The 23,232-nt window shown below is 39.7% G+C and overlaps 1 protein-coding gene and 1 non-coding gene across 2 annotated transcripts in view; one reads left to right on the top strand and one right to left on the bottom strand.

Annotated features, from left to right (window-relative positions):
• LOC127788419 (PHD finger protein ALFIN-LIKE 1-like) overlaps positions 1-23,232 on the bottom strand; it is a 58,551-nt gene that overhangs the window by 20,601 nt on the left and 14,718 nt on the right. The window lies entirely within an intron of this gene.
• On the top strand, positions 16,480-16,586 carry LOC127789420 (small nucleolar RNA Z247). Its single transcript, XR_008020588.1, has one exon. It is a non-coding gene; the product is annotated as a small nucleolar RNA Z247 (small nucleolar RNA).

The raw sequence follows: 23,232 nt of genomic DNA, 5'->3' as shown, positions 1-23,232 counted from the left end.
CAGCCTGATTGTATGGAGCTCCATGATAAAGTGGCTAATTTAAGGAAGAGGGCCTTGTTTCTTAAAGAAGCTGAGAGACTATTTTTCCTCCAGAAGGCTAAATGCGCATATCTAAAGAACAACGACAAAAGAACTAAGTTCTTTCATTCGATGGCCAAGAGAAATGCAAAGCATAACTATATTGCTGCTGGGGCTAGGGAGGATGGGACTTTTACATCCTCGCAGGATCAGGTGGCTGATGAATTCATCCGGTCTTATTGTAAGTTGCTTGGCACCGGGGTTGCCTATGATCCTATTGATCCAGCTATTATTAGCTCGGGGCCTTCAATTTCTAGAGATCAAGCATATAGATTGGTTCACGAGATCAATGTGCAGGAGATTAAAGAGGCTTTGTTTGATATTGGGGATGACAAGGCCCCGGGTCCTGATGGCTATACTGCTCTCTTCTTCAAGAAGCCCTGGAGTATTGTGGGTGATCAGTTGTGCCAAGCTATGTTGGAGTTTTTCTCCACAAGAAATCTTCTGAAGCAGATTAACCATTCGGCTATTATCCTCGTGCCCAAGTCTAGCTCAGCTAATTCGATGGGAGACTTTCGGCCTAAAGCTTGCTGCAATGTTTTTTTACAAGATTATAGCTAAAATTATGTCCTCTTGGTTAGCACCTGTGCTGGACTCTGTTATAGATAAGGCCCAATGTGCATTCATCCAAGGTAGGAGTATGGCCAAAAATGTTCAGCTTATGCAAGAGCTACTGCGCAAGTATGCTCGAAAAAGAATCTCTCTGCGGTGCCTCATTAAGATGGATCTTCGCAAAGCCTATGATACTAGGGGACGAACCATCTATTCTTATCATTATGGACTGCCTCAAGCATTTTGAAAATCTAAATCGGGGTTGCAGGCTAATGCTCTCAAGTCTAGCATCTTCACAGCTGGTATTGAGGAACATGATCTCCAATGTATTCTGGGTGTGGCTGGTTTTCCCAAAGGGGTTATGTCTTTTCGCCATCTTGGTATCCCGTTGGCAGCGGTTAAGCTTAGGGTGGGGTCAGTCACTATGAGCCGCTTATATCAAAGATCTCAGACAATATTAAAGCTTGGCAGGCAACTTCCCTTTCATATGCAGGGCGGCTAGAGCTTATTCGAGCTGTGATCCAAGGAGTGGTTTGTTTTTGGTGCTCCATTCTCCCAGTCCCAGCTACTGTCATTGACTAGATTTATAGCCTATGCAAACGCTTCCTTTGGAATTCCAAGGCCTCGCTCGTCGACTAGAAAGATGTTTGTTTGCCTAAATGTGAAGGCGGCTTGGGCCTTAAGGATCTTAAAAGTTGGAATTCTGGTCTGCTTGTTAAGATCCTATGGGACATTCATCGCAAGGACACGTTGTGGGTTCAATGGATCCATCATGAATTCTTGCACTTGGTCTCCATTTGGAAGAGGCAGGCCAAGAATGATGACTCCCCTCTGATGAAGAGGATGATGCTTATAAGGGATACCATGTGTGAGGCACGAGGTTTAGCGGAGGCCGTGATGAGCCTGCTTGAGAGCTGGGCCAATGGTCCTCGATTTGATGTGCAAGTTACCTATTGAGTTCTTTCGGCCAAAGGGACAAGTTAAGGTGTGGGCGAAGACTGTTTGGCATCCCTGCCTTGTTCCTAAGAATGCCTTCATATTATGGTTATGTGTCAGATCTAGAATCCAAACTCGTGATAAGCTCTTATTTCTGGATATTGACCGCGCCTGCCCCTTGTGTAATGGGGCGGAGGAGACTGGTAGCCATCTATTTTTCTGATCCCCATTCAGCTCGGCAATCTGTGAGCATATAAGAACATGGATAGGCATCTCTAAAGCCATGACTTCGATCCCCAATGCCCTCAAATGGCTATACAAAGAAGCTAGAGGATCCTCCTGGATATGCAAGGCTAAGAAAATAGCCTTGGCCTGTTCGGTCTACCAAATTTGGGTAGCTAGGAATCATTTAATTTTTTATTTTGATCAGCCTTCTATGGAAGGGCTAATTCATAGGATCAAAACCTTTGTATACAAAGTAATATTTACTCTATATCCTTATGTTTTGGACCATTTTGAAGGCCTTATTGCTGGCCTTTAGGTTTTGGTTGTTAGCCATGTTTCCTGGGTATGCCCAGTGATTACTTGTACATTTGATTTGATCAAAAAAAAGTATAGACTTAATGCAAAACCTTGATGCAGTCCCATTGTAATTTTAAACGATTTAATATCCCCTTTGCATGTTCTGACCCTTGTCTCTGCACCGTGATACATGTCCTTAAGGGCTTGTATATAGGTTATTCGGACTCCTTTCTTATCTAAAACCCTCCATAATACTTCTCTAGGGACCCTATCATAAGCCTTTTCTAGATCTATAAACACCATATGCAAGTCCTTCTGATGATCCTGATACCTTTCCATTAGGCGCCTCAGTAGATATACAGCTTCTATTATTAACCTATCAGGCATGAAAGCAAACTGATTTTCCGAGACGTCTGTTTCTTTTCTAAGCCTCTGCTCTATTACTCTCTCCCAGAGTTTCATGATATGACTCATTAACTTAATTCCTCTATAATTTTCATAGTTTTGAACATCTCTGTCACGACCCTAGGGTTTAGCTAGGGTCTAAGAAGGAATTAGGAAGGATTTGGGAGGGAAACGGAGGAGAATTAGAGAGAGATATAGAGCAGAAATCAAGAGAAATGATAGAGAACTAGGAAGAATGAGAGGGAGAAAATATGGAGGGAAAGTATGAATTCACTATATTGTTTCAGCATACATTTCTCTACATGCTATGGCCTATTTATAGGCTGTTCAAGTAATAGAATATTGTAAAATAGCACCAATGTGCATTATAACAGAATGAATAGCATCTCCTAACCAACAATTGTAACTAATGGCAGCATTGCCCCTCTAATTCCTCTTGGGTCATGACAATTTCCCCTCTGTGAAAGGTTTCTTATCCCCAAAAAACTTATTACCATTGAACCGTTGTTATTCATCCGATGTCCATCTTCACCACCTGGTTTTTTCTTCGCCTTTTCTTGTTCTCCTCTCGCATTACCCTTTTCTTTTGCTTTCTCTTTCCTTCTTTCTTAATTAAACTACGACTAGCGGCAAGCCCAAGTCCAGCCATCCACCTCTTCCTTATTGCCATTGAAAATGGTTCCCCAATGGAGCTGTCAATCCTGTAACCATCTCATTTCCAGGCATAAGAAGAAATTTAAACTTCTCTTTAAGCAAATAAACCTTTTTTGCAACTGCTGTCCTATTTTGTGTGTCTGTGCCAAAGACATATGTATGAGATGTTCCAAACAAGGTGTCCGGTGCAATCCTTTCCTCCTTCTCCTCAAGTACTTGGTAAAGAGACTTTTCAAGCTCCTTCCTCTACTGCTTCTGGAGATCAATAAGATCAACAGGGCTGTCCTCCTTCCTTGCAGCTACCATTTTCGTTCTTAGTACCTCATCAGCCTCATACTCCTCCTTAGTTGTATGAACACCACCTTCCTCTTCCATGGCTACTATATCAACTGCCTGCACTTCTTGATGAGCAGCCTTAGGAACTCCTATGACAACATTAGTTTTGGGCCTTTCTCCAAACCGAGTACACAAGGCATTTACAAACTGTGGCCAGCTCCATTCTACCTTTCCCCAGCTCCAATTCTGGAACCAAGCATCTGCAACACCATCCAAATAAGCTGCAGCCATTTTCACTTTCTCCCCTTCAACTACTCGGTATTGGTAGAACGCTCGTTCACACTGTCTGATCCACCATTTAGGCCTATCTCTTTCAAATGCGGGAATGTCCATCCGCAAGCCTGGGGTGTGGAGTGAGTTTCTCCAACTCTTCGTCTCAAGTTTTCCTACTCTGTATCATCCATTCCTAATCTTAGGGACACATCAGCCTTAGGAATTCCTCCAATCTATCGGCTACTTTTATTATAACATTTGGGTTGTAGCGCATGCTTTTCGTTGCAACTCTCATCTCCAATCTGACTTAGGTAGGCAGAATATTCTTTTGAAAAACATTCAGCTGGAATACTAACCTGGAATTTGTATGAAAATAGGATCAAAAAATCATTCGGCTGTCTACTAAGGTCCTTGATTCCTTTTCTTGTTGCAGCACATAGTCCTTCAGCCATCTTCTCAGTTGAATTCCTTAAAAATTCGTCACTACAACAACCTGTTGATCAGCTTCCAATGACCACTTCAGAAACTTATTCCAGTACTCAAATTCAGCAACCTTAGATTCACACAAGGCTAGGTCCAACTCAGTCTTTAGTTGCTGCTGATGGCCTCCAAATCAATTACCCTTCAAACAATCTGCTGGCTCCGGATAATTTCAGAAGATAACCTGTTCTAATCAGCTTTGGAAATCTATCCGAAACTTCTGAAACCCACACTTCCGTTGCGCAACTCCAAAACCACAACTTCTGTTGCGCAATTACTTCCAAAGCTTGATTGAATCTGTTGGGCCTCCAAATTCATCGGAATTCAATCGTTGAAATAGCTTTGATAAATCGCCAAGACCTACTGATAATCGATCGCTTCCAAATCCGCAACCATAGCAGCTTCAAGTTCAGCCAACCTAATTCTGCCTCAAACGAAATCCACTGAGATCTGGATTTGGATCTACTTGATTAACTCAAACAAGAGTCAGCGGCCAAGGAACTGCTCGATTAATTCCATCAAGTCAGCTGAGAATTTCTCCGGATTGAATCGCACTCCAATGCGCAGCAATTACTCAATATCCACTTCCAACCGAAGCTTCCTTCTCGCCTCAACCTCACTTTAGCAATCGGGGATAGAATTTGTTTGGCCTTCAAGTTCGCCTACTCACCGCTTCCAACTTCACTAGCATTCCGTCACTGGAACCTCACAAATCGGCCTTGATCATCCCTATCTTGATTTGCTTTACTCCCAAGCAACAACCGAGGTGCAGCTGATTGATTGCACCTTCAACAATTCCGAGTCTTAGCGTGAGAAGCTGCTGGAATCACAATCGAATCGCTGCTATCAATTTCCATAGCCGAGTTTCTAGCCACGAGGTTACCACCTGCTTCGTCTTTAGCTTCTGGATTGCCTGAATTGCCTAACCTTGTTTCATTCCTGGCAATTGATCCGTAATTGACAGCTTTCCTTACGCCTGGAATTTCAATTCCACGCTTGCCCAGACCTCTTGCTCAACTTCCAAATCTGAGTTGAGAATCACAAACGAAATCGAGGCAATTGAGAATCGTCGCTTGTGGAATCAACTTCTGAACCGTTTCCGATCACGCCTTCCTTACCACCTCGGTCACATGCAGTGACCCAGACGGGTTCTGAGAGTCGCTCGCCTTGCGTTGCCTGCAATTTCGACCCTCATTGATCTGCCGAGGACCATCGGATCTAAATTCGCCTCAGCTCCACTTCCTGAATCGCGTCTTCCTTCTCACCCAATCACTGCTAACTTCACCTTCAAAACTCAAGTTGAATCGAATTACGGAATTGGCCTCTCCTTCAATTTGCCAAAAATCGTTGACACTGAAGCGCCTTGGCTAACTGCTATGCCTTCCTTGATCGAACAATACTTCCTGGATTTCTCAAATCAGAAGCCAATCCTTCGTCGGAATCATTGGACTGAATGCGCCTGAATTCAGTCCGCTCTACCTGAACCTCCACTCCTTCTATAATTGATCGACTCAATTGTTCGATCAATTCTACCACCACTTCCGGAAACACCTACTGCACTCGGTCAGTGTCGTAATCTATCGCCTTCAAATTTCCGAACTCAAAATACAGCCAAGTAATCTATCGCCTTCAAATTTCCGAACTCAAATTACAGCCAATGAATCGATCGGAATTCACCTGAAATTTGGAATCATCTTGGTTCCGCTTGGATTAAGATCAAACACTGCATGCGTTATTTCGACTAACAGCAGAGGAATGACCTTCTCTTGCTATGATTCAATCGGTCCTGTGTCGACCTTGATCACCTCCGTTGTGGCTTCCCAAGCACTAGAATCGCCTGTTTTGTCAGAATGTGCTTCCAGTGACCAACTTACAGTGATCGAACTACCGGTTTCGTCGGAATCTCAGCCAAGAATCATTAGCCAGAAGATGCCCTCTTCTCTCATGCATTTCCATGCTTTTATTAGTATATTATCTGGTCCCACTGCCTTATGATTTTTCATCTTTTTTAATACTTGTCTTATTTCTTTCGAACTTATGCGTCGATAAAATGTATAGCTCACGTTCCCTTTGGAGTTACTAAGATGTCCCAACCTAACTCTTGTCCCCACCATCATTGAATAATTTTGTGAAATACTCCTTCCATCTCTCCTTAACCACTCCACTATTCACTAATAAATTTAGGATTTTATCTTTTATGCATTTTACTTAGCTTAGATCCCTTGTTTTTCTTTCTCTTGCTTTAGCTAATTTATATATATCTCTTTCTCCATCTTTTGTATCAAGTCGTTTATATAAATTCTCATATGCTTTTGACCTTGCTTCACTAACAGCATTTTTTACTGCCTTTTTCGTTTCTTTATAATTTTTTAGGTTTTCTTCATTGCTGCATTGATATACAGCCTTATAACAAGTTTTCTAATTTTCAATTGTACCTCTTCATTCCACCACCAAAACTCCTTAAGGTTTGGGGATCTACCATTTGTCTCTCCAAGGATTACCTTTGCCATGCTTTTTAGAGCAGTAGCCATTTCCCTCCACATATGGTTTGCCTATCTTTCTCCATTCCATTCCCTTCTACCCCTTAATTTTTCTTTGAAGATTAATTATTTCTCCCCTTTTAAATCCTACCACCTAATTCTTGGATTTTGTTTTATGTGATTTTTTCTCTTCCAATTTCTTACTTGGATGTCAAGTATCAAAAGTCTATGTTGAGTAGTCAAACACTCCCCTGATATCACCTTACAATCCCTACAACATAACCGATCCTCTTGTCTCATGAAGAAGTAATCTATTTGGGTGCTTGATGTGACATTTTTATATGTGATTAAGTGTTCGTCCCGTTTTTTGAATCTAGTATTGGTTATGATAAGCCTATATGCTATAGCAAAATCTAGAATAAACTTACACTCATTATTAATTTCCTTGAATCCATACCCTCCATGTACCTCTCTATAGCCGTTTTCGTCTCTACCCACGTGACCATTTAAATCACCTCCTATAACCACTCTCTCTCATCTTGGTATCATTTGTATGAGTCCCTCTAGGTCCTCCCAGAATTTTACTTTTATCTCCTCACCTAAACCCGCTTGTGGTGCATATGTACTAAAGATATTCATAGTCATTCTTCGTAGACCAACCTTCACCATAATAATCATATCCCTTATTCTCTTTACACCCACTACCTCATCTACTAAGCTTTTATCCATAATAATCCCCACTCCATTTTTTGCTAGATCATTTCTTGTGTACCATATTTTATATCTAGTTTCTAATAAAGTTTTTGCTTTTTTTCCCCACCCATCTCGTCTCTTGAAGGCACATAATATTAATCTTTCTCCTAATCATCACATCTATAAGAGTATTGTTATCCATTGTTGTAAATCTAGACTGGGAATTGTTCCAATTCGGTATCAAAAATGCATTCCTAAATGGGGAGTTAAAAGAAGAGGTATACATGAGGATTCCACCTAGATTTGAGAAAGAAGAAAGAAGTGGCAAGGTATGCAAATTACATTGGTCTCTCTATGGCTCTATGGTTAAAACAATCTCCAAGGGCATGGTTTAAGAATTTCAACTCTACTCTCACTAAATTGGGTTACAAACAAGGTGAGGGTGATCATACTCTCTTTACTAAACATGCTGCTAACTCAAAAAGATGCATCTTAATTGTGTATGCAGATGATATAATTGTTATAGGGGATGACACTCATGAAATTGCATCTTTAAATAGAAGTTAAAAGAGGAGTTTGAAGTCAAGGAATTGGGCACAATGAAGAGGCTAGAAGCAAACAAGGTATAGTAATCTCTCAACGAAAATACTCTTGATCTCCTAAAAGAAACTGGAATGTTGGGATGTAAACCAAGATATACTCCTCTAGAAAGAAATTGGAAATACGTGAAAAAGGATGGTGACCCACTAGTTGATAAAGGGAGGTATCAACGGCTAGTTGGAAGGTTGATTTATCTCTCTCTAACTTGCCCAGACATAGCCTGCGCAGTGAGCATCGTGAGCCAATTTATGCATGCTCCCACTCAACAACATTTGGCAACGGTATACCATATTTTGAGGTACTTGAAAGGAACACCGGGTAAGGGACTCTTGTTTCAAAAGAGTAGTGAAAGAGGGGCTGAAGGTTTTTTCAATGCAGATTGAGCAAGATCAGTTATGGATAGTCGGTCAACATTTGATTTTTGTACAAAATTGTGGAGCAATCTAGTTACATGGAGAAGTAAAAAACAATTAGTGGTAGCAAGAAGCAGAGTGGAAGCAGAATTCAGGGCAACTGCCCAAGGTATTTGTGAGCTAATTTGGTTGATAAGACTAATGGAGGACCTACAAATGTCTTTAACCCAACCGACAAAGCTATATAGTGAAAGTAAGTCAACTATAAGCATTGTTAACAATCTGATACAGTATGATAGAATGAAACATGTCAGGATGGATCGGAGTTTCATCCAAAGGGAAATTAAAGAAGGAGGTATAAAGATGATCTATGTTCCTACAACAGAGTAGGTGGCAGATGTGCTTACCAAAGCCATGTCAAGACTAGGGTTTGAGACTCTCATTAACAAACTAGGAATGAGAGATGTCTATTCCTTAGCTTGAGGAAGGGTGTTGGAGAGTCCTAGGCTACTAAGGAATCTTACCAAGAGGAAAAAGAGTAACTGCCGAGGAGTCTACACAAGGAACGAAGACATAGGCAATGATCATGTGCTGATAAGTAGTGATAAGGAGGGATTAAAGACCCAAAGAGATAATCTAGATAAGTTTCTAAAATTCAAGAGAAATAATAGGAGTATGATGTGTTAGTTATCTTATCTTGTGTATCTTAAATTTCTGTTGTATATTATCTCCTAAATATTAGGATTACATAGCATAGAATCATGTATAAAGTCAGTACTCTCGATTAATCAAAGTAAGAGTTTGATTTCTCTCAAACTAAGTTTCTAGGTCTTGGGTTCTCTGCCTAAGGGACCTTACTTTGTTCACTATTGCACTTAGGAAAGGTAATAGGACTTGCACAAAACATCCCTTACACTTGTTCCTATCCTATTCCAAATTGTCATCTCAACGTAAAGCCTTTCTCACTAGCCTTCATACCATTCCTATTCTCAAAACTTTTTCTAAAGCAATAGGGAATGAGAATTGGAAGAATGAGATGGAAACTGAGATATCATCCCTAGAAAAGAATCAAACCTGGGAGTTTGTTCAGTTGCCTAAAGAGAAACATCTAGTGGGATGTAAGTGGGTTTATACCGTAAAATATAAATCAAATGAGTCATTGGACAGGTACAAAGCAAAACTAGTGGCTAAGGGGTTACAAAGACGTGTATGGGGGTAGATTACCTTGATACATTTGTACCGGTTGCAAAGTTGAATACAGTCAAGGTACTTTTATCATTAGCTGCTAATCTAAGCTGGCCGCTACAGCAATATGGTGTGAAAAAAGCATTTTTGCATGGGGATCTAGAAGATGAGGTTTATATGGAGTTACCACCAGGTTTTGGCCTAACAACCAAGAGAAAAGTGGTGTGCAAATTGAAAAAGACCCTATATGGACTGAAATAGTCCCCAAGAGCCTGGTTTGGTCATTTTACAAAGGTAATGCTTAGTATGAGAAACAAGCATGTTGAAAGTTTGCCTCAAGTAGAGAGTCTAACGATCGATGGAAACAACAAGTGTTAAGTACCTTCATTAGATAGGTCATTTTTGTGACTTAATTGTAATTTGTTATTAAGTTGAGGGGTAAACCGGTAATATCTATCTCGATTAGTTATATAGGGATGTCCGCCACTTATTCTATAAATAAGGGGAAAGGGGTAGACGCTTGGGCATTCTATTCTTACTGTGAGTACATTCTATGTTGTAGAGAGAAAAGGCTAGAGACTGTAAATTCTATGGTAGTCTTTGTAATCTCGAGCAAGGCAAAAGATTGTACTTGGGGTAAGGCTATACTAATCATTCTCAATAAGAAGAACTGCTCTCGGTGGGAGGTATTAAGGCCAGAAGTAGGATCGTTCCAAGAATGATTTGAACCAAGATAAAATCTGGTGTCCTTGTTGGTTTGCATCTCTAATTCTGTCTCTTTTTAATTCTATATTCTGTTATTTATGTTTCAGTTTTATTGGCAATCAATCCATGAGTGTGTGCGATTGTGAGAGGCTTTAATTCCATTTAAAGATTCAATTCAGTGATCCCTAAGTTAACAAAGTGTTACTCGAGTTTTGCATTGAGTAGTTGAAAAGATTAGAAGGTCTTAGACTTCCCATTTTGGATTATATGCGGCAGTGGCAATTAGGAAATATAGTCTAATTGTATGTTTAATTAGTGAGGGGTAGATAGGGAATTTTCCCGTTTCTAAAAACCTTGTAACTCACGCCCCTTATGTCTATAAATAAGAGGCATGGGAGTAGACTGTCAGAGACCACATATGATTGAACATTTCATTGTTGTGTGCGAGGCTATATTGTGAGAGAAAGCTAGAAAAGATAAGACGTGTAATCTCATAGTGAGAGTTCTTGTGTATCAAGAGGGAAGGGCTTTTGCGAGTGTCTAAGTCTTGTACTGATTTCATTGAGAATCTTAGTAGATTGCTCTCTAACCGAATGATGGATGTAGGATCACATTTGTGATCTAAACCAGGATAATCGTTGGTGTTCTTGTGGTTTGCATGTTTTGTCTCTATTTCAATTTTGTTTCTATCTTATTTTTTGTTTATGGTGAGAATCAAGAAGTGTGTGTGTTGAAAGTTGACCCAAATCCTTGTTTCTAGTGCTCCCTAGTTTTAACAAATTGATATCAAAGCCAAGTCACTCATCAAGAAAGGCCAAGATCCTTAGGAATCAATAGATATACCCACAGGAATGGCTTCTACAGCCTTAGCCACACAGTATGATATTGAGAAATTCGATGGCCAAAACGATTTTGGCTTTTGGAAAATGAAGATGAGGGCACTATTAGGAAATCTTGGACTAGAAGAGGCTCTAGATGGAGAGTCCAAGATGCCCGGATCATATACCACATAGAAGAAAAAGGAAATAGGCAAGGCGGCCTTTAATACCCCAATCTTAAGCCTAGGAGACAAAATCTTGAATGAAGTTTCAAAGATGCAAATCACTGCAGAACTTTGGTTAAAACTAGAGAGTCTATAAATGACAAAATCTTTATCAAGTAGGCTGTATTTGAAGGCCAAGTTTTTCACCTTTAAGATGCAAGTAGGGTAAAAACTTTAGGATCATATTGATGACTTTAATATGTTGTGTCTTGATCTATAGAACATAGAAGTCAAGTATGACGATGAAGATAAGGCCCTGGTACTGTTGCATTCACTTCCTATGTCCTATGAAACATTTGTAGACATTCTCAAACACGGTAGGGACACATTGACTCTAGAAGATGTCATTGGGGCATTGAATTCTAAAGAGTTACAACAAAAAGTTGAGGGCAAGAAGACTGCAGGAGATGTCATTGCAGTGAAGTTTAGATTAGAGAAAAGAGACCCTAGGAATAGGGGTAGATCTCGGTCCAAATCTAGGAATGGTAAGAAAGTCATTAAATGTTTTCACTGCCATGAAGAAAGGCAAATCAAGAAGCATTGCCCGAAAAGAAGGAAGGATTTTAAAGATAAGTCAACTCCTAAATGTTCAAACTCTATTTGTGATTTTGATTATGATAGTGCTGATGCACTAGTGGTATCTAGTAAGGATGATAAGGATGCTTGGGTGTCAGGCTCAGGTCGCTCATTCTATATGACATCCCATAGAGAATGGTTGCAAAACCATAAAGATATTGGTGATGGTAAGGTCCTTTTAGGAAATAATCATGTGTAGCATTAAGGGAATTGGAGACATAAGGCTTAGGATGCATGATCGAATAGTTAAAACCCTAACTGATGTAAGAAATGTTCCTGAATTAAAAAGGAACCTAATTTCCCTTGGAGAATTGGATAAGAATGGCTATTCCTATAGGGGGGATGGTGGAGTTCTAAAGGTAACAAGAGGGTCACTTGTGTGCATGAAAGCTGTTCTTCAGAATGGCATATATGTTCTGCAGGCGACCACATTGTGTGGTGATGCAGCCTTAGGAGAAGCCAAAAGTTTTGAACAGTTTAGGTTGTGGCACTTTAGGATGGCCCATATTAGTGAACAAGGCCTTAAAGAACTATCCAATGAAGGAATCTTTGGTGCTGGAAAATTTACAGCATTAAATAAGTGTGACACTTGCATCCTAGGAAAATCTATAAAAGTCAAATTCCATAAGAAAGCCACCCATTCATCGAAAGCCCCATTAGATTATGTACATTCAGACCTATGGGGCCCTCAATCCGGGGGTGAGATACTTCCTATCCATTATAGATGATTACTCTAGGATGGTTCAGGTTTATGTTTTGAAGTCAAAAGACCATACTTTTGAGGCTTTTAAAACCTAGAAAATCATGATAGAGAATAAGATGGGTATGAAAATTAAGATCATTAGAAGCGATAATAGTCTAGAGTTTAGTAATAAGAATTTCTCCCAAATGTGTAGTGAAAGTGGCATTCTTAGAAACATTTTAGTCCCTGGAAACCCTAGGCAAAAATGGCTTGGCCAAGAGGATGAATAGAACCCTTCTTGAGAGGGTGTGTTATACCCAGGGTCACTGCATCAGTTTTCTTGGATAGGAAATTCTGCCACTCTCAATCGCACACACTCACAGATTTAAACTTAAGAACAAAATTAATGGAGTCCCCAGAAATAATAAACAGAACAGAAACAGAATTAAAGGAATAAGAAATGCACAAACCAAACATCCACAAGAACACCAAGATTATCCTGTTTCAAATTGCCATAGCTTCCATCAATCAGATGATGCTGATACCTCAAGTTATGATGGAGACCAGCACACTGACAGTGCTGGTTCATCAAGTTCAGGAAGTAACCTAATAACAGATAGGTATAATGTGGCTAGAGATAGGCAAATGAGAGTGGTAAGACCTCCATTGAGGTATGGGTTCTCCGATTTAGTGGCATATGCACTATATAGTGCATTAGAAGTAGCTGGAGAAGAACCTCTCACTTATGAAGAGGCTGTAAGATCTAAGGATTCAAAGAAATGGCTAGCTGCCATGGAATCCGAGATGGAATCCTTAGAAAGAATAAAAACTTGGATCTTGGTTGATAGACCCTTAAGCAAGAGGGTGGTAGGCTGTAAATGGTTGTTTAAAATTAAGGGGTAGGAATTGAGTCAAAACCTAGGTATAAGGCTAGGTTATTAGCAAGGGGCTTCACCCAAGTAGAAGGGGTGGACTTTAATGAAGTATTCTCACCAATTGTGAGACACGCTTCGATTAGGATTTTACTTGCTATGTTTGCCCAATTAGACCTAAGCCTAGAGCAGATGGATATGACCATTGCTTTCCTCCATGGCGAATTAAAAGAGAATAATGGAGCAGCCTAGAGGATTTGAGATTAGGGGTAAGAAGGAGCAAGTATGCTTGCTGGAAAAATCCTTATATGGACTTAAGCAGTCCCCCATGCAGTGGTACAAGAAATTTGATACATTCATGATTAGCCAAGGGTTCAAGAGGAGTAATTTCAATTGTTGTATTTATTTTAGACATATCTCATCTAAGATCTCTATATATCTCCTCCTTTATGCACAATTTGGATTAGTCTCGGATCTAAGACTCATGCAAATTTGGAATTGAGTAGTTGTAGAATTCAAATTGGAGGGAGAGAGAGAAAATTTAAAAGGAAGAGGGAGAATTGAGAAGAAAAGAGAGATAATTTGGAAGGGAAATATTTATGTTCTATTCAATTGCATAAATCCCATCCTCGGTGCCTCTTTTCCTTTTATAGGCAATCTCATGGTTGTAATCGCCACGATACAAGTGGTTATAGCTATAACCGTTTAGTACAGCTATGGCTTATTACAATACTAGGCTAATTACAGCCTTGCCCCCTAACTGCTAATTACATTCATGCCCTTGCCTGCCCTTTAGGGTCGTGACATTTCCCCTCCTCTCGAGATCTTTCTTGTCCCTAAGAAAGGACAGTAGTTGGGCTGCTCGGGGGTACTGCTTCAGCAAGTCCAGTAGGTACTCCCAGGTTGGATTATCTGGGTGCAAGTGGTTCCATTAAACCAGCACTTCAGCTAGAGGAATAGTATCCTTGTAGGTGATTCTTTGATCCACAATAGCTTGGGGCTCCATAGGTACCTCTCTATCTTCGTCTAGTGGGGGAAGACAGGGGCTGGTTATTGAAGACAGGGGCTGGTTATTGCTGTAGGCTCCATTGCTTTCTTCAACAGTGACACATGGAACACCAAATGAGTGGCTGTCCCTTCAGGCAATTGTAGCTTGTAAGCTACCTTGCCTAATTTAGCAAGCACAGTGTATAGCCCAAAGTACTTGGGGCTCAACTTAGAGGCAGGGGTTGATGAGAAAGAGTGCTGGAGGAACCTCTTGACCTTCAGATACACTCTATCACCCACATTAAATTCCCGATCACTCCTCCTTCTATCTGCCACTTGCTTCATCCGATTCCGAGTTGTGGTTAGTTCCTTCTTCAGTAGTCATGTCACTCTTTGTCTTTGTTGTAAATATTCTCCCACAGCAGGCACTATTGTGGGGGCATTCATTAGTGCAAGTAGGAAAGGGGTTGGGTACCCAAATAATGCTTCAAATGAGGACTTCTTAATGGCACTATGGTAGCTTCAATTGTACCACCATTGTGCCATAGATGGCCATATGCTCTAACTCTTAGGCTTGGCAAAACACATACAACGTAGGTAGGACTCCAAACATTGATTCACTCTCTCTGTTTGCCCATCTGTTTCCATATGATATGTCGTGGACATATGCAGTCCTACTCCCAAGCCTTTAAACAGCTCCTGCCAAAAATGGCTTGTAAAAATCTTATCTCTATCGGACACTATTGATTTTGGGACCCCATGAACCTTCACCACCGAGTCAAGGAACTACTTGACCACCTCTTGGGCCGTGAAATGGTGAGTGAGACTTACAAAATAAGCGAACTTAGTTAATCTGTCCACAATTACCAATATGGCATCCTTGCCCTCTGATCTAGGTAGTCTTTTAATAAAGTCCATGGACACCCCATCTCAAGCTTGTTCTGGGATGGCCAACGGTTGGAGGAGTCCTGGTAAGGCCACATGCTCATGTTTGCACCTCTGACAAGTAGGGCAAGATATCATAAATTCCACTACCTCTTTCTTGAGTCCTGCCCAAAAGAACATCTATTTTACTCTGTGGTAGGTAGCCTGAATGCCTGAATGGCCCCCCAAAGGAGAGTCATGCAGGGATTGCATAATCCTCTATTTGAGCCTCTGATCATCCCCTACTACTATAGTGCCACGATATCTAATCAATCCCTATGTCATGGTACATCCCCTGCTCCCCATAGGATCCACTGCCAACTGTTCTTGCAGTTCCTTAAGGTACTTAGTATGCTCTTAGCTCTCTATGATCTCCTTTACCCTATTGAAGGAATTAAAGCTAGTTGAAGCTTTTGATTTGCTGATTAGTGTTTGTTGTATTTGTTTCAGTAAATTCTGCTACTTTTAGTTGTTATTTGTTATGTTTAAAATATTATTAAAGAGATAAGTTAGTTGTATAAATAGGAGTTCCCTATCATTAATGAAGCAATGATCGAGGCATTTTTCAAACAGCTTCCTTCCGCTTTCTTTCTCTTGTCTCTGTCTAGTTTTCATCTTTGTTCATTTCTATTCAAATTACATGGTATCAAAGCCACAAGTAACATCCATGGCTGCTGCTCACAATTCTAGTGCCTCATCTCTGCCTCGATCAAATTATTCCTCCGATTCATAAATCGATTTTCCATCAATTGTGAAATCTCTAAATTTCGTTCCAATTAAGTTCGACACCGATAACTACTTGTTCTAGAAAGCACAAGTTCTAGCTACCATTCGAGCCTTCGATCTTCTTCTATTCATAAACGAGTCTCAGACACCTTCAAAGTACATTCCGAATCCAAATTATGCAGAAGATTCGGATCCAACAATTTTGAATCCAGCGTACATGACATGGATTCGTTCTGACCAACTGCTTCTTGGCTAGTTATTCTCAACAATGGACAAGGAAGTTCTCGCTCAAGTGATACACTATGAGACTTCGAAGGAGGTATGGTCTTCACTTGAAACTTTGTATTCGCAGTAGACCGTTGCAAAGTCGTTTCAATTGAAACAACAATTGCGGTCAGTTAAGAAGAACTCGCTTTCTATTAATGACTATATTCTGCGAATTAAGACTATTGCACATGCTCTAGCTACAATTGGTGAACCTCTAGATGACAAGGATTTGTTATTATCTATCTTAAATGGTCTGGATCATGACTATGACACAGTAGTAAGTTTGATTACTTATCAAATGGATGAGATCAATCTAGAAAAGGTGCAATATCTCCTTCTTACGCATGAACAATGCTTAGCCTCTAAGAATTCAGTTGATTCTTCGTTTGTGAATTTTGATTCTGCTATTAATGTCAATGTTGCAACCTATGGTTCTAGATTTGGTAATGATTCAATTAATAACAGTAGAGGAGGAACTAGAGGAGGAAATATGTCTCGTGGAGGATATGTGAATAGAGGTGGTCGAGGTAGAGGCCAGTCTAGTGGCAAGCGAATTTATTGTTAGTTATGTGGCAAACCTGGCCATTTTGTGGACAAGTGTTACCATTGATTTGACAGGAATATTAAGCGAGGTTATGGTCAATTACAAGGCTATGGTCAGTTTGGCCGAGGAGGTGGTTTTCAAGTTCAAACAGAACCACAAGCATATTTAGCCAGCCCTAATGAGTCTAATGAAGCTTTTATGGCTGATCTAGGTTCTACCTCCTACAATTATCCACCTCAACCAACAAATAACTTTTCTCAGTTGTCTTCTCATGTTGATTCTCCTTGGTTCGTTGATTCTGGTGCAACCAACCATATTACCACTAGTCTCAACAATTTATCTCTATCATCTCCTTATCAAGGCAATGATAAGGTTACTGATGGTGATGGTAAGGCCTTACCTATTTCACATGTTGGCTTTGGTCATTTGCATACACAATCTTGTTCTCAATCTGTTCTATCATTGCCTAATGTACCACATGTTCCTCATATGAAGAAGAGTCTTCTTAGTGTTTCTCAACTTACAAGAGATAACAATGTAGTTGTTGAGTTTAACTCTACTTCTTGTTTGATTAAGGACAAGGACTCCATACTGGTTTTCTTCGAGGAACACTAGAGATGGTCTGTATCAGTTGGTGTCAGCCTTTGATTATGTTGTGCCCAAATCATCTCAGACCATCACTCCTTTTGAGACCTCAGGACTTGCTACCAAGTGTTGTTTCAAGACCTCAGACGTTGTTCCTTCCTTTTCTAATAAAAGTTGTATACACAGCATCTGATTTCTCTAGATCTGTTATTGAATGTAAATGTAGCTCAAGTAGATTGTGTAGGACAATAGTGGCATGCGAAATTAGGGCACCCTGCTTATCATGTACTAAAACATGTGCTGAACAAAATTCAAGTTTCTTGTCCAAAGTTTGCTCTTTCTTTTTGTGACTCCTGTAAGATTGGCAAATCACATCAACTTCCTTTTCTAATTGTCCTATCATAGCAAAACACCCTCTTGAATTAATCTATTATTATGTTTGGGGTCCAGCACCAGTTACTTCTGTTGAGAGTTATCGTTACTACATTGTTTGTGTTGATGCCTACACAAGATACTCATGGCTTTACCCTTTAAAATTGAAATCTGATGCCCTTCAGACTTTTTTTAATTTTCATAAGCTAGCAGAGATACAATATAAGTCAAAGTTAAAGGCCTTACAAACTGATAATGGGGGTGAGTTTACCGCCTTTTTACCCTACCTTCACACCTGTGGCATTCAGCCTCTCTTTTCTTATCCTTACACATACCAACAAAATGGTTTAGCTGAGAGAAAACATCGTCATATTGCTGAAATGGGACTAACCTTGCTAGCTCATGCTCGAATGCCTTTGTCCTTTTGGGTTGCAACTTTCCATATAGTTGTTTATCTCATCAATCTTTTACCTTCATCTGTTCTTAATTTTTCATGTCCATTTGAGCTGCTCTATCATAAACAACCTAACTATTTTGCTCTACAACCTTTTGGATGCACTTGTTTTCCCTATCTCAGGCCTTATAACCAGCATAAGTTTGATTTTCATTCCTCTAAGTGTGTTTTTATTGGGTATAGCCATGATCAAGCAAGGTATAAGTGCTTACATCCTTCAGGGAGAGTGTATGTTTCAAGGCATCTTTAGTTTAACCCCAATGAGTTTCCTTATCCTAATATTTTTCAGTCATCCAGTAATTCAATTACTCCCTTATCACACACTAATAGTGGTAGCTTAGTCAACACCTCTCCAGTGCCTTTGGAGAACCCAACTGTATCTCAGCACTCTTCTTCATCTTTCTCTAGACCTTATGTTTGTCAGCCTTCTCAACCTTGTTGTGTACCTAAGTACAAACTTCCTCCAGCACCTTCAATTCATCCTATGCTTACTCAATCTCAAGCTAAACAGTCTTTGGCTACTTCTCCTCATGTTTTGTTAACTACCTTAGAACCTAGTTTAGTGCATGAAGCTCTCTTAAATCCCCACTGGGCTAAGGCTATGCAGGAGGAATTCACTACTTTACAGTCTAATCACACTTGGGATTTAGTTCCTTTCTCATCAGATATGAACCTTATTAGGAGTTTTGTGTAAAGTACAAATCTGATGGATCCATTCTTAGACACAAGACTCGTTTGGTAGTTAAGGGTTTCTTACAAACACCCGATATAGATTATGGTGAGACTTTTAGCCTTGTTGTAAGAGCTCCAACAATAAGAGTTCTCTTTTCTTCGACTGTAAAATTTGGTTGGGATATACAACAGGTTGATATTAACAATGCCTTCTTGAATGGAGATCTAACTGAAAATGTATATATGGCACAGCCAGAAGAGTTTATTGATTCTCGATTTCTTTCTTATGTTTGCAAACTTAAGAAGTCCCTTTATGGACTAAAGCAAGCCCCGAGAGCTTGGTACACCAAGCTTTACAAAGTTGGGGTTTTATTCAATCAGTCCCAGATGCATCCTTGTTCATTAAACGAACTCCTAAGGCTGTGTTATGTCTTTCGGTGTATGTGGATGATATCTGTAGGTTTTAATGAAGAACAGAAAAAGAGATATACTTTATTAGCTGGTATACAAGATTTATATATACACAAGTAGATAGAGATAGAGGAGACCTACTTAATATATAATTCTAATCTATCTATCTATTTCAAATTTACAAATATAGAACAGAAGAGATAAGATAATAAAAGGAGAGATATTCGGCCTTATCTCCCTCTTGATTATTCCGACATATTAGGAGGATTATCTTGGATGAAAGTGCTGGATAATCCTCCTTATTTAACTTTAATTATCCACACTCCCCCTCAAGCTTGGGCTGGAAAATGTTGTTCAAACCAAGCTTGGAGTTTAATTCACCAAACATAAGATGGGAGGTACCAACTATTCTTATAGTGTATGTGAATGATATTATAATTACAAGAAATGACAAGGCTAAAATGAATAATCTCAAGGGAATGCTTGCAAGAGAGTTTGAAATCAAAGATCTAGGAAATCTCAGGTATTTCTTGGGTATGGAAGTTGCAAGTGTGACACCCAGATATTATCCGAGAATCAAACTTTCATAAAACTTGCATAAAATTTCCAAAAGACAAACTTTATACCGTTTATACATAATTTTAGAATTTAACATAGGAATACTTTGTTCTAAAATAAAGAAAAACTGGATTTAAATTTTTCTAATCCTTTTGAAATATCATCACCACGATCCACATCCATGCTTCAATCTTCTTAATCATAGTCACCTAAAGAGGGAAAAAAGATAACATAGGGGAAAAACAAAACATAGGGGGAGTGAGATAAATCTCAGTAAGCACATATGAACCATTAGTTGTATTTAAGCTTGAAAAACTTAAACTTGCAACATGAGGAGACACAAAAAATTCTACCAACTTGAGGGGGGTAAGAATCTTTGTGCGTAGCTACTAAACTCCGGTCCCAAAACTTGCTTGTAAACATGACATGAGGGACCATAACCTGATTTAATAAAAACACATAAATAGCTCATAACGTACTTACCTTCAACTTAACTCTTTAATCAAGGTTTTCACACTAGTTGTCTTGATTGTAGTAAGTAAAAGAGTAATGATATAATAGAAAGGGAGAAAGAGATTAGCTAACAAAGAAGAAATGAATTAAGGATTTGTGAAAGGGGAAAGGCCATATTTATAGTGTAGGAAAGGAGTTCTATTCTTATCTTTCTTGTTGTTAATTACTTAAAGTAATTCAATTCCTATCTTTCTTCTTATTAATTACTTAAAGTAATTCAATCCCTATCTTTCTTCTTATTATCTTATCATATCTTAGAAGAATGGTGTTGAATTACATAAGAGTTAAATGATATTATGTCATTGCTTAAGTCATAGGTTAGTATGATGTCATGGCATGTGTCATATATTAGCATGATGTCATGGCTTATGTCATAACTTAGCATACTTTTAATTGTTTAAGAGAATCATTCTTACATATGTGGATTTAAATCTTACCTTATCTCTTATAATTTAGAAGATTTAAATCATATCAAGTCATACTTAAAGAAATCACATATCCACAAAAATAATCCTCAAGAGTATTCATAACTCAAAATTTCACCCTTAAAAAATTATACATAGTTTATAACATTGATTTCGGGTGTTACAGCAAGATCCAAAGAAGGCATCTCAGTATCTCCAAGGAAGTATACCTTGGATCCCTGACTTTGATTGTACCCTTGTTGTTTGACTATCCTTGTAAATCTCTCGAACCAAGCTCTCGGTGATTATTTGAGCCCATAGAGGGATCGTTTGAGTTTGCATACCTGATCTCTTGTATAGTTTGTTTCAAAGCCACAAGGGATTTCCATGTAGACTTCTTCTTCTAGGATTGCATTTAAAAAGGCATTCTTGACATCTAGTTGCTTGAGAGGCCAATCTAGATTTGTAGCCAGAGATAGTAGGGATTCAGATGGTGTTTAGTTTTGCTACTAGAGCAAAAGTCTCTTGGTAGTCAATACCATAAGATTGAGTGAACCCTTTTACTACTAACCGAGCTTTGAATCAGTCAATTTGCCCATCTTCCCTATACTTCACTACAAAAATCCATTTGCAACCTACAAGTTGCTTTCCAGGAGGTTATCTCCCATGTCCCATTTTTCTCTAAGGCATTCATCTCATAAAAAACAACATGTTTCCATTGTGGATGTTTCAATGCTTCTCTAACCGTATTTGGTACCTGCACCTTATTCAAGTTGGATAAAAATACACAAAACTGTGATGAAAGATCTTTGTAGGAGATGTAATTGTGTATTGGGTGATGAGTGCAGAACCTTACTCCTTTTCGTAATGCAATAGGCCAATCAATGCTGTCATCAATGGCTGCACTATCAATATTTTCATCACTGTTAGTGGCTGCACTATCAAGATTTTCATCACTTTGGAGAGGATTGGGGTCAGCCTGAGAGTAGGATTGAGGTTCTTTCTCTGTTTTAGACTTTTTCCGAGAGTAAACCTAAAGTTCTTTGGTAGTAGAAGGCTGCGGACTAAGGGAACTTGTGGGAGCAGTATGAAAGGTAGGCAAAGGCTCAAGTTGAGGGTTCGGACTTGGCTGCATAGGATCAAGTTGAGAGGGACTCGGGAGAGCATCCCAAAACTGATATTCTTGAGAAACATAGGACGACTGATCCTCCCTAAGGGTGTTCACAGTGCGGTTTGAGCGGTTTGGACAATTTTCAACACGTTAAAATGCACATGCGGTTTGGCATTAAACCAAACCACACGGTTTGGTTTGGTCCGCGAAACCGCACCAGACCGCACTGCAAATTGCGATGCAGTCTGGTGCAGTTTCATGGTCTCATGCAATATTGATCAAAAGCATAGGTTTGGCAAAAAAAAATGCACCAAATGCGGTTTGCACCTCTTAACAGACCGAGCGGTCTGTTTTTGCGATTTGAGAAACAAGAAACCCTAATATGCCAGCAACCAAACCCATAGAATAGTCACTCAGAACCCAATAGAGCAGTAAAGGAGAGAACCTACAGTGGTAGTGAGTGAGAGCGAGAGAGAGGCAGGGACATTGGGTAACCCGCACAATAGCGACCGCTAGCCACAGAGCTGTCCGAAGTCAACGGCCATAGAACGGATCAAGAGTGGAGGGTCTGAGAGCGAGCAAGAGAGAGGTCGACGTGCAATGAACCAAAGCCGAGAGCGACAAAGAGGCAAAGGGAGCGCCGCAGCGACCAGACCACCAACAGAGAGCGAGATGCAACGAGTCAGCGACCATCGACTGCAACGTTGTGGATGGCAATAGTGGGGGGCGGTGGAGATATCAACGGTGGAGCTCGTGACGATGTGAGGCAGTGGCAACAAGAGTGAGGCTTAGGGATAGGGTTTGATTGGGGTGAAATGGGAGAGAGATGAGAGGAAAAGCCGAAGACCGCCTGCCCCTTTTTATATTTATAATATCTAAATTATATTTTTTTTTAAATTATATATTATATATGCGAGCGGTTCGGTTTAAAACCGAACCGTCGGTCTGCCAAACCGCGAACCATGCGGTTTGGCAGTTTTCCAAACCGAATCGAATAGCTACTTAAAAAAAAACCGGCCGGTTCGGCCAGAAATCGCGGTCTGGCGATTTTTTTGAACACTCCTAATTCTCCCCCTGAATATTAGTTTTGGGATAATAGGGTTGATGTTCAAAAAAGGTGACATCCATGGAATTAAACATTCGCTGATGCTCGAGAGATTAAAAGTTGAACCCTTTTTGATGAGGGGAATATCCAATAAAAATGCATTTAAGAGATTTAGGGTCAAGCTTTCTGGGAAATTATTGGTGTACATGAACAAAAGACAATGCACCCAAAGATTTTAAGAGGAATATGAGATAGCAGCCTAGTGTGAGGATAGGTTTTTAGCAGTGTTCGAAAA

The sequence above is a fragment of the Diospyros lotus genome, chromosome 13 (genome assembly GCF_014633365.1).
Source record: "Diospyros lotus cultivar Yz01 chromosome 13, ASM1463336v1, whole genome shotgun sequence".
Lineage (NCBI taxonomy): Eukaryota > Viridiplantae > Streptophyta > Magnoliopsida > Ericales > Ebenaceae > Diospyros > Diospyros lotus.
The sequence above is the reverse complement of the archived record's forward strand: the minus strand, read 5'-3'. Positions and strand labels throughout refer to the sequence as shown.